The sequence below is a fragment of the Parasteatoda tepidariorum genome, chromosome 9 (assembly GCF_982258835.1).
Source record: "Parasteatoda tepidariorum strain Cologne lab strain chromosome 9, Ptep-v5.0, whole genome shotgun sequence".
NCBI classification, from domain to species: Eukaryota; Metazoa; Arthropoda; class Arachnida; order Araneae; family Theridiidae; genus Parasteatoda; species Parasteatoda tepidariorum.
Genome location: NC_141763.1, coordinates 6,478,333 through 6,496,482, shown reverse-complemented (window position 1 = coordinate 6,496,482; position 18,150 = coordinate 6,478,333). Strand labels below are relative to the sequence as shown.

The following is an 18,150-nucleotide window of genomic DNA, read 5'->3' as shown; positions in this document are numbered from 1 at the left end:
CAGAACATTTTATATTAATCATTTTGCTTAACACCTGAAAAATGTATGTATTTACAGAAAAAAATTTCAGAACATTATGTAGATATTTACTTTTTGTTTATTTATTTTTTATTTTATTTATTATTATTATTCTTTTTTTAGTGTAGGAAAAAATTCTTTTTTGAAAGAAATAATAAACCTACTTGCTTAGCAAATTACACATAGGTAAATGGGATAAAATTGTTAGCAGTTATTGGGTCTGTAATTAACAAATGAAACTAGAGAAGGGGTATTAAAAAGAGATTAAAATTTGTTCTAGAATTGATAAAAAAATTTTTTTTCATAAGTTGGGCACATCTCTTGTACTGCAACCGGAGACTTATACTCTTGTTCACCGCTAGCTATGCCACTAAATACAAGTAAAAGTAATATTAGTTGATATTGTATGCTTTGAAACATGAAATAGAATAGATTGTAAGAGCTGTACAAAATTATTATTTAATTTTATGCTGACAATAAATAAAACTATTAAATTATTATTTTTTCTATGCAGTCTTTTTTTCCCAGAAAAAGTTGTTATAGGCTAATAATACAGTAAAAAATTGTTTTTTTTTTCTTTTAATGTACAGAGACCTTTTTTTTTCAATAGATTTGTTTTTAAATTTTATATTAAAATAATGAAACTCTTCGGTATTCTTTTTCATATTACTAAAAAAAAAAAAAGAAACAGCTTTCTTTATTCCAAGGTTTTTGAAACTATTCAATTTAGGAAATATGCTTATATATGAATTTTATTTACATTGTTGTTAATATATGTAGCACAGTTGAAATTAAAATGTTTGATTTTTCAACTAACTTTTACAAGAAGGAAAATATTATAAAACCCATTGATCCATTCATTACAACAGGAAATATTAGACATTTTAAATTTAAAGTAGATATTTAATTGAAAAATAATGTTTATAGTATTAAGATTAAATGATTTTCAGTCATTATAATATCATTAACTAAAATTTATATCCATCTGGAAAACTTTGTCTGACACTGAAGCAAAAAATTTCAACTTAATTATATATCATATTTTACAAGTTAAGAACTGCATAGAATTTTTTATGGAAGTGTCAGCTTCAAAATTCAGTCATGTTTACATTTAAATTATAAACAAATTCATAAAGTTCAGATAATTATCTATCAATTAAATAAGTAATTGTTTATTGCTTTTGTGCGATTTACATCCGATCCTCACAATTTAATCCATTTAATTTGAACTTATTGTAATCAGTTTGTTTAAAATAAATTGTTTTTCGATTGGTTATGATGTAATAATATTTAATATAAAAATTTGATGATTATAACTTATGTTTCATAAGATGGTTTTTCTAAAAAATTCATGTTAATTTTTCATGTCTGACACCATGGAATTGCCCATTTTTAAGAAGAAAAACAATTAAATAATCTAAACAAAAAAACGTGGGGTTAGATTGGAATTTTTAAATATTCTAATTTCTAATAAGAAAAAAAATTTAAAGAATTTTGTCTAGTGTTTTTCTATAGAATATGCTACAAGAAATTTGACAACTTTGCATCTGTGATTACTGAATATCTCTTAAAATTATAGGACTAATTCAAAGCAAACAACATTATTTAAACATTTTACTTAAGATATTGGTTTAAAGAAAAATATCAATGAATTTTATAAAGAGCACTGTTAGGATAAAATACATTATAAAATGGCTCTATATTGAAATGTAAATAAATGTAAAAATTTACTGATGTGTAATCACCAGGAGTTATTTACCTTTGCTTAATTAAAATATATTAAACAGTACTTATCCAAGGGCTTTTTGGGTAACTCAGTATTTTTTTTCTATTCGGAACATTTTGCACAAAAACTATTTAACACTGAAAAAAAATTTTTATTCATTAAAAATATATTCTCCTAGTTAAACATATTATTCTCCACATCTATTTAATAAGATATATTAAAAATAGCATTTTAAATAATATTGACGCTCTTCTTGTCCCTACCTATATTTTAAGAAGAAAAAAAACACACTGACCTGGAAATTTTAAGATTTTTACTGGAAAACCTGGAAAAATCTGGAAAATTTGAAATCTGATTTGAGTGGTCACCCTAGTTTTCTTACAATAAGTTAACTTTTGAAAGCAAATATCAAACTTGTAATTTCTCAAACATTTATTCTGGCCTTAACTTATTTTGGTATTTGAGTTAACAAAACCTTTTGTTGAAGTAATTATGAATTAAAATAAGTTAATGTTTAGTTTCTTGTCATTTCTAGGTCAAAAGTAAGCTAATAATACTTGATTTGGCAGCACCTTTTGTTTTTAAGTTGGAAGGCGATTTTCCTTAATTACGATGATTAACGATGATTTTCCTTGAGCTAACGTATTATTACAATGACCTAACGTTTGAAAAAGTTAAAATCTGTCGTTTTTTAGTCATAAATTTGATGGAACTTTTCTGGTCGTAAAATTTTTTTTGGCTTGTGAACTATCGAAAAAAAATGATATTGTCATCGTAACATGATTTCAATCTTACGATTCTAAATTTAGTGAGCTATCATTTGGGAGAAAAATTTAATTTTCATGGTGAAAAAGTCATAAATTCTCTAAATTAAAATTCAGCCCAACAGAGTTGGATATTTGGCTTGTTATATGACTTGTTAAAAGTAAAAAATTTGTTTCTTCAATTTGCTCTATCTTGGAATCTAAATATTTTTGGAATCATCAAGGACAGAATTTTGTCAGCAACTTGCCATAATAATGAATTTCTTATAACATGCCGAACTTGTTGAATCAAACTTGTACTGTACTTAACACTTTATGTACCACTTAATTAAAAAATTATCAAAAGAGTGAAAAACTTTTTTGTCCCATTAAATATAGTCTGTTTTACACATAGACAAATATTATTTTTTTTTAAAAATTGAATGTTAACTTCTAATTTTTCTTAAAATTCTTAATATGGATTTTACAAGTCATTGTAAAATTTAAGTCAAACATTTAATACTTTGTTTCTTAACTAGTTAAAAATATTAATGAATCAACAAGAAAATATGAAAGACTTGCTTACAAAATTGACCTCGATAAAAAGCTGAGAATTGAGGAATGAAATTGAGAAATAATAAAATGGCTTCGTAGAACAAATGACCAACATATAAATAGTTAGATTGATGTTAAACTTCAATTATATAATATAATTATATAATTAGCAGGTAATATAATTGGCAGGTTTTTTGTGATACACCATAGTTCTGGTAATAATGTGATTTGCTAATTCTTTTGTGATAAATGAGGGGGGGGGGAGACTATAAGCAATGCTAACTTACAACATTGTAATAGGCTACTTCAGGAAAAATTCATACTTGAAGTATCTAAGGCATAAGTTGCAATTTCTAAGTAAAAGTTGAGTAAAACTAGTTTTGGTGGTATAATTAACAAGTTGACTAACGAAAACAAATTATGGGCCAGAGGATTTCTTACGATGAGATTAAAATTCGAACTTTCTAATCATAAAGAAAACTAAACGTTGCTTTTTCCGCAACTCTTTGGTAGGTAAAATAGCATATACTTGGGCTAACAATTTTATACAAAGAGCAAACGTCCGCTCTCAAAATTCAAACTTGTCTCTAGTTAAAACACTTTACTTAAGATAATTACATATGACATATGTGTAGAGATAGAAGTGTGAATAATGTTTTGGAAGAATTTTTTTTTTATATTGTGATACTCAATGTTTACAAATTTATTTTTTCTGTAACTTGCGATTGGTCCTGTAGAAGTCTTAAGCTTCCACGGTCAGAATCTTAATTGCTAAAGATTGGTAGCGAAGTTCAAACTTTTTCCTACGTCATCAAAGCGCCAATTTTTTTTTTTTTTTTTTTTTTTTTAGTTGCTTTCCTTACGAAAATTTTGGGCGAACTACTTGCAATAATTCGCTAACGTTTTGCAGCAAATTTCAAACTTGTGGTTGCGATGACAAATTTAACTTGAAGTAAATTTTGCTTAAATTTTTTGATTTTTTTTTTTTTTTTTGCTGAGTGAAATAGGACAAAAATAGTAAGAAATTGTTATCAGCCAGTAGCATTTTTTATAGGGGCCACTTTTTCAAAAATTAGAAATTTAAAAGGATTAAAAAAGCAATCCATATTATTTATGTAATGCATTTCTCAAAATATTATACACACTACACGATTCATCTCTTAAGTGCTTAAAAAAAGTTCTGTACCTTTTAAGTAATATTATTTAAAATGTAAGCATAGTATGAATAACGTTTTCATCTTATAAAATTTAGGGTTTAATCTTTTAAACCAGTATTGCTAGATAAAATTTGCGTTAGTTTCGAATCGTAATGTTTATTAGATACTAAACAAAACTTATATTATTGGGATTAATATAATAATACTGGGATAAATATTGATCTAGTGTAAAATAAAATTGTTCAGTGTTTCATTATTCAAAAATGGAAAAATTATTAAAAAAATTATACAGAAAAAGAAAACTGAAAAAATAGTTCCTTATTATTAAAAAAAATTAAAAGCCGAAAATTTTAGAAAAAAGCGACGATAGAAAAAGTCTATAAAAATACACCAAAAAATGCGCCTGGATAAAATCGCCGTCAAGAACAATAATTTAGAATTTAATTCTAATAAAAAATTGTTTTTAATTCTCAAAAGAAACCTTATACTCTGTAAATCTCAGTTTTTCGCATTGCAGTGAGTGGAGAAGATAAAAAAAAATATTTTATTCGTCATTAAAATCTTATTTAGTAATCTTGTAACATCCAAGAACAAAAGAACTCTTCGGAGACCTGGATTGGTAGAGCGTTGAGACCATGTTTAAGTGACCGTGAGTTTGATTCCTGCCGGCGAGGACTCCCCGTTTAATAAATATTGACTGGTGCACGTAAACACTGTTGGGTCACAAAATCCTCCATGTTCCCATAACAAAGCAAACTTCTAGGGGAACTGAATTGGAGATAGATCATTCTCTGGTTCAGGTCAAAATTATGATTTGTGGATGGATGGATGAGTGGGTTTATCCTTTAAAAAGGCTGCGACGTGTATGAGTCTGAAGTCGCATTCTAGGCTATAGATGGTGCCACTAAAAAACAGGAAACGCACCGTCTGCTTTAAAATTCGCTTGATTTCCCAAAGCAGGCTTGCTGGTATAGGCACATGACAGCAAAGACACAAGAATGCGTGGAATGAAAGTTTCGGTGAAAGTTCGTGGTCATATTTCTTGCGTAATACGAGAAGTCGAAATCACTGATTTTGGAGCACATGGTGCAATTTTGGCGGGAAAAGTAGCGTCAGTGGCGAATGGCACACAATTGTTTAATATTTACATATTTAAAAACTAACTCAGTGGCGCGACAGCCCATTAAGAGGGCCAAGGCCGACTGTGCCCATCTCAGTTTTCTTGACCTTGGGCTCTGGGGTGCAGGAGCATATGTTCCGGTCAGGTGGTCAGCCGAACGCGGAGCCCCCAGTGTTAGTTCCCAAGCATGCTTGGTACTCATTTTATCGACCCACTGAAGGGATGAAAGGCTGAGTCGGATTTACATATTTAGTCACCCTGTTTTCCTGTGTCGACTGATCCCTATACTTAGAGGGCCATCTTTGGTTAAAAGAGGTATGGGAAAGAATTGGGGCCTCATTGTAATAACATTTTTATTCGAACAAATAAATTATAATAACCACATATTCAGTCGTTAATTAATTATTATTTTAAAAGGCTGATATTTTATTTATATCTTATTGATTACTTTGCATTTTATCGGACAGGATGTTCTCTTTATGATGCAATAATTTTCCGTGCACAAATAATAATGCTGAAAACTTCGTGGCGTGACTACCACTACAATTATTAATGTCCCCTTCACTAGTATATAAGACAAGTTAACTCGATTTTATCTTGAGGTTTCTTATAAAAGATGACGGTTGACATTGTCAGTAACATACTTCTCACATTGGAAACCTTCGGACGTGAACTGGTCACGCCTCTATGGACAGTAACATCCACTTCGAATTGAATTGACTTGCTCTTTGTGATTGTGATATTGTTCTCCTCACGCTGTTGTTAAACGGTCTCGATCACACACAACGGGGGTCTGTACACACTGCTAATGTAAATACAGAAGCAACAGCTCGCACAACAGGGATCTTAATACAGCTTTCACCGCTCAAAGTCCTGTGATCTTAATAAAGCTTTCCCAACCTCTCGCAAAAACAGCAAGGGATCATATAGTGATGTCCATTAATTGGATTTTATCACAGATAAAATTCTGGTGGGGGTAATGGAGCAAAACTACCACTGCGTTTTTTCAATTCCAATTCAGAACTCTGCTGCCATGTAATTAAAAAAAATAAGTGCTTAGTGCTTTACGATAGATTCCGAGAAAAGAGACTTGACAACTTTTTTCTTTCTATTGCTAATGCTATGAACGCTAAAATACAGGGTCAGTAGCGTTTTTACAAACTGCTAAAAGGTGCTTATTTTTAATTTCCGTTTTTCAAAAGCCCAAGGTTTTTTTTTTCTCATTGGCTGTTTTTTTTTCATAGATAGTTCAATAGATTTTTCTTTACCGCGTTGATTTTCGCCTCGAATTATACAGAAAGACATGATTCTATTAAAGTTACAATTCATTCAACCCCAGTCTTTTTCGGCGTACCGTCAGTCCGTAGCTTATGTAAACGCCAATCGTTTCACATGTTTGATGAAATACTTGCGGGTCCGCATGTGCGTATACTGAGCTGGATTCAGTGGGGAAGATTTGTGCCCTCTCATGTACAACTCTGCTGCATTTTGGTAGAGATTCTCAATTTCAGACTTCATTTTCCGCCTTCTGAAATCAAACTGAAAAATCTCTCGAATTTTCACTAATTTCTGGAACCAACTAAGCATAGTTAAAAAAAATCTCTCTAATAGCGATAGAAAATTTTATTTCTCTTCTTAATCTCATCGTTGGTCACGTGCTATCATCTTCGTCACTGCCAAGCTAAATGCCTTCTCGAGATATTCTATCTTTAGATCAGTACAATAATCTTTGAGCTTGACTTGGGGTTCATTCACTAATTACGTATTTTTATTAGGTCCCCCGAGTAGTCAAGAATTCCAAGGCTTCATCACCTCAAAATTTCCATCTCCCTTTTATTCAGTAAATTTATGAGTTAGGTAAATTGAGAATTTCAAGCATAATATTTTTACTTCAGGGACCGTCCACCAATTGCATAAATTTTTTTGCAAACTTTTATTGTACTTTATTCCCTTTTTTTTTGCTTATTACTTTCAATTAATTATTATATTATTACTTTTAAAATTGTCACTTTTAAGTTGTTTTATGATATAACTATATAATATTTAGAGCCAAGGTATGAAAGAAGCATTAAGTGTGGGGCTTTTATGTTTTAAATGCTGCAAAAATCTTATGTTTAGTTATGTAAAAAGAAATCAGATTTTCCCTTCCAAAAAACTGTAATTCATATCTTAATGATTTTATTTAAAAGCAGTTGAAATAAAAAAATAAATTTTCTCAAATATGTTAAATATTAAGAATGTAGGGTAAAAATGTTTAGCTTCAATACTCATTGTGTTTAAATTTCAAAATTATTATTATTTTTTTTTAACATTTTATTAAAGAAATTTAAATTCTGCACCAAATAACAAAGAATAATAAAAGTTTTTAGAAGCCATTCACTAATTTACTTTTGTAATATGAATTTTTTTTAGTTTGCCTAATTTTTTAGATATCTGTGCAAATTCGGTATGATTAATAATATTAATCTTGTTAATATTTTGTGGAATATGTTTTTATAAATAACTTTTATTTGAATCTAAAAATTTATATATTGTCGTGCTTTCAAAATATTTATCTAATTAAATTTTGAAAGAAAACATTTTTTTACAATGTTTAAATCACAAAGAAGATAGTTTTAATTAAATTTAGAACTTTCTTCCCTGTTATCCCTTTGAAAGTTTTTCCTCAAAATTGTAAGTTTTTCAATGTTTTTATTTTATTTTTTAATTTTATTCATAACTTTCAAAATTAATGAATTATTAGAAAACTGATTAAAAAAAAGAAATGTATTTTTAAAATGAGACTATATTTACTTATTACTTTGCAATTTTTACTTAACGCTTTTGTAACCGTATGTTCTTGGTCCAAGTGGTCACCCACCCTCACACTGACCGCAGCCAGTGATGAGCAGCCACTTCGGTGATCTGCTGGGAACCGTGTTTTAACGATCAGTCCACAAATTTTGATAATAATTAGAAAGTAATGGGGTAGACAATAGTATACAATAAATGTAGAATTCAAGAAGTAGAAATAACCGCTTAAAATTCGTAACACTGTTACTAATCCATATGCAAAGAGATATCTAGAAAATTAAATAATTTTAAGATACACTATTAAGATTGATTTTATTAATTTGAGATGTAGCTCTATTATGGACATTTATATAAGTCTCAGGCATAATCTAGTTCAAAATGATAAGGAAGAGCAAGAATTATTTGATCATGAAGACCCAGAAAATATGAGTAAATATCATGGGGCCGACCTCGCCCTCTCTTACATGCTCGTTCAACTTAGTTTTTCTTCATATTATCAAACCCTTTCATTAGTATTAGATTTTTCCGTGTAAAATTTCGTAATCATATCTGACGCCCCAAAACTATTAAGGTCCCCCGCAAGGTACTCTCATTTCCCCCCTCTTATTTTGTCTTTACATTAATGATATCCCCCGGCCCCGGGTTTCAAATTTCGTGTTACTGCATTTTACCCATTCAAGGGAATTATCCAAAATCATAAAGGATCTCCAAAATTACTTAGACGATTTGATGCTTTGGCTCGTTGATTGGAAAATCAAAATTAATGCCTCTAAACCTGTCGCTGTCATTTTTAAAAAGAAAAAAAAAGAAGAAGAATTAGTTCTTTTTCCTCTCCCCTAACCGTCTTTAACGAACCCAATCCCTGGGACAAAAATGCTAAATATTCAGGAATCACTCTTAATTCCAGTTTACATTTAACAGAGAGTTACGAAAACTCTTGAAAAAGCAAAGGCTGCTCAAGGTGAAATTAGTTGCTATATAAATAGTAAAAGTAAACTCAAATCGAAACTATTATCCTATACCTCCATCATTAGACTCATCCTTACTTACTAATCCCCATTCCTAGAAATCGTATGAGAATCCAGACACTCAAAAATAAAACTCTTAGAATTATTACTAAAGCCTCTTGGTTCGCATTAGGATAGGAATGAAGTTATTCACTTCGACCTCAACATTCCAACCATTTTTTTTCTTTCATTTGCCAAAAAAATAATTAAAAAATTACCCCAAATGAATCTAGGCCCTCTTCAGCCAAAAGGTCAAGGGCGATTTTAAATTTAATAGATGATACAATCCCAATGAAAAGAAAGCGCACTTCTTAAATTTTTCTGAAATATTATCTTCTTTTTAAGAGCAGAGAAACAATTTTCTTAAATCTGGTTGCCTAGCAACGGCGCACATAAACAAACTTCCTCCTCCACCCACCATCCAATTCTCTTCGCTGTTCGCTTGCACACGGCACTCCGCTGAAAGGATAAAGATAGAAATTTTTTCGATCCCCCCCCCCCCGATTCCCTGACCAATTTTAAGTTGAAACGTTTTTTTTTTTTTTTTGCTTTGTGACTTATAATCTCTTTTCTAGTTGTATTTGCTTAGGCATCTCGCTTTTAATGATCTTATCGAATGGGTGTTTTTAATTTTAAAACTTAAATTTTAATTTTTAGCATCGTTATTCTATTTTTAACTTTAACTTCAATATAATAACTAAGTCATTAAAAATCTTTGATTTATGGGAAATGGTTTCCTGTTTTAACTAATCCTATCAATTATTTAAATATTGCTAAATATTTTTATGTATTTAAAAATTTATTTAACTTCAATGCAATTTTGTCCTAAGTACTTTAATTATTATGTAAATTTTAATTCAGCTTAAATAGGAGGTTCTGTATCCATACAAGACCCTCCGTATTTTTTTGTTCAAGTTCAATTGTAGGGGAAATTTTACATTAAGCTGGGCTTCCATACGATACTCTAGTGTCCATGCTCCACGCTTAGAATAAAGCTATTGATTCTTGTTTCTGCTCTTTTTTGAGATGTTCATTTAATGGTTCGCTGTACGCTTTTATCTTACCCTGTATAAACTTTGAATTCCAAAAAAACTGAAAAGTCACAGAAAACAAGTAAGCTAAAAGCTTAAAAATATTTTCGTGAAATCTTTCGTAACTGATTTTAAACCAATAATTTATTTTTACCATTTTTGAAGTATCTTAAATATTTATTCAGTAACAAAGTAAACAAGGAATTTACTCTGGTAAAAATTATTAATACAAAAGATTATAAAACTGAAATAATTCAATAAGACAGTGCTCAACATTCAAGGACCTTGTTCTGTTTATTTATAATACTTAATTTTGTTAATCTGAAATGTACTAATGTTTATAAACATTATTATTTCCCAAAATTCCGATTGCGATTTTTTAATTGAAATATTATCTTTAATTCTTTGTTTTGTAACTTATATATAAAGATATTAAGTTTTCAATGTTCTATCTCGACTTTAAAACCTCTCTAGTTCGTTTTCCTTCTGGGGTCCATGTGAGAACAACAGTTCTTTTGTCTCCAGTCATTATTTGTAAAATGATAAATACAAGTATTATTCAAGTTCATTGAAGACAACTGCAAGCTAAAAGCAGTGCAGCAAATTTAAAATGCCAGTTTCTTTTAATTGATTATAAAATCTCTAAAATTTCCTTTTTCTAGAATGTTATCTAAATTGTTGGAGAGTTGGTGTAAAATTTACGTTTTTGTAAAATCCTCGGATTGTTTTTTTTCTCTTATGTTAGTAACTTCGCTTATTTATGTACTTAATTTAAAAGAAAATTTTTTTTCTTACCTAGAGGATGAAAATGTTGAACATCCTTGAAGTATTTTTCGATGCTGAAGATTACAAATATGAAATAATTGATGTTGGTGTTACTGGTAGTCAAAAACGAGAAGCTATCAGCTGACCTGATGGTTAGTTATTAATTAAACTACCCTTCTATTTTTCGAATTTTCTGTCGTTGCATGTGGTTAAATGAAATCATTTGTTCTTAATAATCATGTTTTTTGTAAAAAAAAAAGAAGGAAAAAAATCCTGTTAACTGTCAATTTTTCAAAGATATAAAAGTCAATAAAAAAACTAAAATTACATTCTTTTTTTTCCTTTTGAAAAGACAGCTAGTTTTTTAAAGTGGCCATTAAAAATTTCTCCCATTTTCACCAGATATTAACGTAATTTTGTTAACTGAAATACATTAATAAATTAAAAATAAATGTTCATTAAGCGTTTTATTCTTTTCTAGTGAAAGTCCATAAAATTTTAATAAATACCTACTTGTGAAAAATACAAACAAACAGTTATATACATCTTAAAAATTTTCTAACTTTAAATTTCCATAAGCTTTTACTGTATAAATAATAGTTAGTGTACCTCTGCAAGTGTATAAATAATTATTTTAAGTAAAATCACATTTATTTTATAGGAACCTGAAACAAAAGTTGAATCTGTTGCTTTTGTTACTCATCATTATGAGCAACAGGATGATATGGCAAGAGCTTTGGAACGAAGGATCATAAACAAATCAACCTGTGTGCATACAAGATGATTCAACCAAGCAAGTTACCATGTCTGACTACAATTCTGTCTTCATTGTTTCATCTGGTAAGTAAAATTTTTGCTGATAATAAGTGTAATACTTTTAACTTATTGTATTGATCTTATATATAATTAAAGCATTTTAATTTTAGTGGAAAACATTTATAAATAAGAATTTTTCAAAGTACTTTTTTTTTTCAAGAAATAAAAATATTTTTTCTTCATTAAGAAGGATATATATTGTCCTAAATTCTTATGAATCAAGAAAGTGTGCAAAGTTATTTTAATTGACAATCACATTTCTTTTATTTATGTTTCTTAATGGTCCAAAAAAATCAGTTATCAGTTTTATTGCTAATTCAATAGGATATATATTTCTTTAAAATTTTACAAAATTATATACATTTAAGATACAATTTAGTTTTTCTTACATTGCAAATAGTTAATTCATTACTAACTTTGAAGAAAAATTCAATTAACTGTACATATAAATTTTTGAAATCTCAATTTTTTAGTTTCTTTATTTGAGAGTGGTTATGGTTTAATAGCCCTTAAATTCTGATTATAATTCCCAATATTTGTGACTTCGAAAGTAACACCTAAAGGTGGAGAGATTTGCCTGAAATATATTTTTTAAATGCAAAAGTTTATTTAGGTATCAAGTAATTTTTTTAAAGAATTGATCATACAAATCTGTTTCGGAATATGAATAATACACAATTCTTTATTTTATCCATATTCAGTTGTGAATTTTTGACACCTTTCTGAATAATAAATGTCAAGTGTGTTAAATTAGCTGCAAATTTTTTTTTAATTTCTACATCTCTAATACTAATACATTAATAGAAAAATAGCTAAAAAAGTATGATTTTCAAAGGGATGTATTTTATATACTGGCATTAATGTTTTAATATTTCTGTATACTAAGTTTAAACAAGATCATGAAGTTTGTACCCCAACGGAGCAAAACTGCTTTTAGGGGGGGGGGGACTTTTTTTCTCATTTAAAATTGTATGTTTAAATTAATGAGTAACTCTAAGCAAGGACTTATATGTTTTACTATGTAAATAACATTAATAGTTTTTTATATTTAGTATTGTCATATAATAACTAAATGCTGAACTTAAGTGTGATTAGGATATAAAAAAGTGAAATTGCTTACAACAAAAGCATTGAAATAAATGATAATTAATTGAAATTAATTTTATTTGAATAATATCTTTCACTCCTAATTGGTATAGAATAAAATATAAGTATAGAATAATGCTTAATAAAGCTTATCTTCCTTAATTTTTTGTTTTATGACTAAATTTAAACGTGGAATTTATAGTTTTAGTTTTATCTTTTATAATAAATTTACAAATTCAATATAAATGAACAAAACCTGTTTAAAAACTTAGTTTCAATGAGTTTTTATAAATTTTAATTTTATTCTCTGTGATAATTAAGGATTTCTTCTATTTTATCCAGTTTATCCCATTGCATTCTGAATGTACAAAAATAGTGTCTTATCACTGTTAGAATGCAAGGCATGTCATTTATAAAAGTTTAATCCTATTCTAAATTTATAAATTTCAGAAATGTTTCAAGCAAATTTAAAAGGAAATCATCAGGCAGGACTTTTAGCTTTCTACTTTACACTGTAGCATATAAATCAGTATACGGAAAAATACATCCTAGTACATTAACATGTTAATTTTATTCATTCAGTTTTTAAAATTACTTACTAATAATTATTTTTTCTACTATGAGACAACATAAATATTAACTGAAGGCAAGTAAACAACTATATTGACATTAGCATGACTCTGACTTTTTTATTTCATTAAAATTAAATGCATTCAATGACCATACTCTTATGAATGGACACAGAGGAACAAAATTGCATTAATTTTTATTTGGTATAAAATAACATAATTTATAAGTATTTGAAATATTTGATATATATGAAGTTGTTTAAAAAAAATTTAAATATTTGGACAAGAATTATTACTTGAAATATTTAATTTACAATAATATTAAATATTTGAAATATTTAATTTACAATAGTAGTTAAAAGCATTTACATTAAAAACTATTTACAGAATTAAAAAATGACTTCCAATATTCCCTTTCTTGTATGTTTCAAAATTTATCATAACTTCTGAAATTATAAAAAAAAATCAATTAATAAAGAATGGCGTCAAGTGCTTACAGTATAAATTTTTAAATCCTTTGTCATTTATTAATTTATTTTTGTAACATACTAGACCAGCCAGTTGTAACTGAGGTGCTGATTTTCAGTTTTGCTGCATAAATGTTTCATTTACTACCTTTTACTACCATACATTACCTTTTATATTTTTAACATCTCATTATGTAAACACTTTTTAAATGGTATAGTTACATATTGATCAATTATCCCTTGTTAAAAGTTTAAAATTATGCTATCATTAATTTTACTTAGTATTAAATTCTTCTAGCCTTTTTCTTATTACAGGAATAATAAAAGTACAATCAGTATTGTTGCAAGTAGGGTGTCAGCATTTTAAAATGCATATTTATCAACTAGCTATAATTTAATAAAATTTCAAGCCATATCTGTTAAATACGATACTGCAGATAAGATACTGTAAAATTTTTATTTCAAAATTAGTTCCGTATAAGTTATATTTTCTTACATTATTTAGATTTTGTAATTTTTTCAAGAACATAAATATTTAATAAACATAGAATGAATATTCATCAACTAGCTTAAATAATTAAGTAATTTCAAGCGAGATCTGTATATTGTAAAATTTCTATTTCAAAATTAGTTACTTATAAGTTGTATTTTCCTACATTATTTAGGTTTTATATTTTCTTTCCTAACACAACAATTAAAATGCATAGTTGGTTACTAAATTTGCTGCACATAAAATAGTCTTAACTTCTTTTTTAAGTGTATTTTTTCAATCGTCTCCTGTTTTTTAACAAAAACTCCTGTATTTTACGACTATCTCCTGTTTACCCATATATTCAGTAAGTTTCTCTGTATTTGTTGAAGAAATTTTTACAAAAAATATTTTTTAATAAAATATCTGTTGATGGCAAAAATAAAATTAAAAAGTTTTTAATTTATATATTTTTGCTTATTATTTAAAAATATAAGCAAAAAAAAATCTTCTTTAGATTAAGATTTATTTACATATTTTTTACTTAGCATAATGTAAGTGTTTATATTATTTCCAATTTTGAATTTCTCTTTTTGACTTACATGATTATGCATGATGTATCAAAACTTTACTAGTAGTCTAAAAAATGTCACTAGTAAATTCTCCGTTATTTTGTTTCTCCAATGTTGACAGGTATGTGAATGCATTTATATGTTGGTCTTCTTTATATTGATTTATTAATAATATAAGTCATAATCTAGACAACTTATATTTCTGTTATTTAGCTTCTTTGCACTTTTGAGCTGGTCAATAATTAAAATTTTTGATACACAAAACACATTGTAAAGTACAAATAATATTATAATGTGTTGTGTATGAGTCAAATATCTTAAATCTCATCACCATCAAAACAGAAAGGGGGGGGGGGAAGACAAGACAGTTTTCTGAAATACGTAGCTTTAATGTTTTTATTGTGAATAAAAACATTATTCAGTGCTAATATGCCAGAATTGAGGGTTACTCAATAATATGTTATCTCAGTAATAACGACCTCACTTTTGTATTTAACTTTTAATTAAGAATCACAATTAGGAACATAGCAGTTACGAACAAGACGATTAGATATAGAAATTTAATAAAACAATGTTAATGTTAGGTTTTACAAAGTTAAGTATAAAACTACAAGTTCTCTGGAAACATCATGCTTATTTTGCTGCTAACGACCATTGGTAGTCTTAACAGCGATAAGTTTATGTATATATTTCTTACTATGTTTATTTATTAATTCAAAATATTTTTAGGGATGTATAATGTAATGAAAATTTAAATTTTCCTTTATTTAAATACTATTACTTATTACTATTGCTTATTTAAATAATATTCTTTATGAAATTTTAGCATAGTGTTTTTAAAAAATGCTTGAAGGTGCTTATTTTTGATTTATAGTTTTTAAAAGCTCTTAAAGGTGCTTTTTCTATTTGGAATTTGAAAAAAGTGTTTAATTCTATCTTTCAGAAAGAGATTTTTTCTTTGCCGTGTTGATTGGGGTTTTAAATTACAAAAAAAGCAGATTATCTTCACAATTTTCTCTGCCATATTTATCAGAAACTAGTAATTTTTTCATGTTTGTGTGAAGTTTTTTAAAATATTGAATTTTATTGATTTTATGTTTATAAATTAAGAACTTTAAGCAATAGAAAAACATTATTTTTATTATTGGACAGATCCTAATTATTATTTTTTTTATAGTGACTAAAAATATTTTTGAGTGCTTGAAAAGTACTGAAAAGGTGCTTATTTTTTGTTGAAAAATCTGGTTATGCACTCTAAAATAGAATATTGTTTATGCAGGTTGATGAAATCAAAGCTTTTTATGCTGGGCATGTGTTGGGTGCAGCAATGTTTTTGATAAAAGTAGGATCACAATCAGTAGTCTACACAGTAAGTATTTTTTTTTTCTCAATTATTATCATTGCAAATAATTTATTAGAATATTGTTTCATATATTTATTTTGATTGAGCTTTTGTGTTTTTGAAGTAGGAGAAAAGCTAGGTTTTAAGTATTATTATTTTATTATTACAATCATTTTTGGAATGTCTGTAATAAATTTAATTTATTCACATTAATTTGCATTTCTGCAACACAATACTTACCCATACTTGTCAGATGTATTTCAGTTTCTTTTTTATACAGTAAAACCTACTAAGTTTGTTATGTTATGTTATGTTGAAAAATATTTTTTGATTGCTTAGAAAGTACTTAAAAGCTGCTTATTTTTTGTTGAGATATTTGGCTAAGCACTCTGTTTACTTATAGCTGTATAATATGTGTTCAAAATTTTTTTCGTATATTTAACGCATTAATTAAAACACATTTTACTTTTAGCGGTATTACTATTTCTGTGATTCTCATTTGCATTTGCTTTTTTAAACAGTTTCAGTTTGAATATTGTGAAAAATTCTGTTTAACAAAGATTCAATTTTTTTTTATTCTTTCTAAACTTTTCTTTAATTTGAATCAGGTAGAAAAGCCTATTTGACAAGGAATCGATTTTAGCAGTCAAATTTTTGTTTGTGTCTAACTCTTTTTTAATTTAAATGGTTTAGAAAAGCCTAATTTAAAAGGAATTGGTTGCAATTGATGTAAAGATAAGATGCCTAGTGATATAAAGATAAGATACACTTTGAGTCACAATCACTTGTGTCTCTGGTGTAGAAAAAATAAGAGAATCTTTTGCAGTTTTTTGAAATACAGTTTTATCCAAGGAGTATCTCGAGGATTAAAACTTTTCTAAGAAGACAACAAAAGCAGTTTTTAATTATTAACGGAATGGTAAATAGTTTCAGTAGCTTGGAAATTCTTTTTGCTGATTAATTTCTATTCACTGCAGATTTATTTCTCATGCGTCATTTCATTGCAATTGTAATACCTTTCTGTTCCAATGGTTCTAATCCCTTTTGCATGTCTTCTTAAGAAAGCTGTTATAAAACTTTTAAATAGTCTTACATTTACTGGGTTTTGGAGATAGTTTTATTCTTGCTCAAGAATTATGAGTTTTGTTTATTACTTGAAAAAAATGTTATTAAGTTTCTTTTTGATGTTAAACAAATCATGTTTTATTTCTCGATTAGAATGAGACTGGGCTTGCCTCCCCATATTAAATTTTTAGTAATACTTACATGTTTTTTGAACTTTAACATGTCAAATTAACTTCAATCTGGAACTAAGACCTTTATTATTACAGTTAAAGCTGTTTTATTTCAAACCTCTATATCTCAAAATTTCTAAAATTCCTCACATTTACTATTTAAATTCAATGTATTTTCCATGTCTATCTCGAAATGTTTTCTTTCAAAATCTCTGTTTCTCGATTTCTAATAATCAAGCACAAATGCTCAAACAAATGCTTTTGAGAAACTGAAAACAATGTTTTAAAAAAATTTGGCTATTAGTTAAAAAACAAAAATTTTTAAAAAGATTAAATAAAGAGTTTAGTAATGTTTGGACGCTTTTTAATAATTTAACATTAGTACTTAAAGTATTTTTTTTTTTAAATTTTATTAAAATTTTTTCAATACTTGTTTGTTTTATAATTTGTTAGATATAGTCAGTGTCATTTTTAAAGAAATAAATCTTTAGTCAATTTTATTTTCAAAAACGAAAACAATAATAAATAAGTAAAAATATTTTGACATTTATTCAGTACAGAATTTGACCATTAGTTAATACTACTTTATATTATTTTAAATAATTGAATAAAAGAGGGTCTAATGATGTTTCAAAAGCATGTTTTTTTTTCCAACAAATAATTTTAAAAAAATAATTTT

At 27.3% G+C, this 18,150-nt stretch overlaps 1 pseudogene across 1 annotated transcript in view; it reads left to right on the top strand.

Annotated features, from left to right (window-relative positions):
• The first annotated feature begins 10,531 nt into the window (after positions 1-10,531).
• LOC147803284 (ATP-binding cassette sub-family C member 8-like) overlaps positions 10,532-18,150 on the top strand; it is a 36,976-nt pseudogene continuing 29,357 nt past the window's right edge. The window contains exons 1-3 of the transcript XR_015428868.1: positions 10,532-11,067; positions 11,577-11,755; positions 16,174-16,263. The product of XR_015428868.1 is annotated as an ATP-binding cassette sub-family C member 8-like (transcript). The remainder of the gene's footprint in view (positions 11,068-11,576; positions 11,756-16,173; positions 16,264-18,150) is intronic.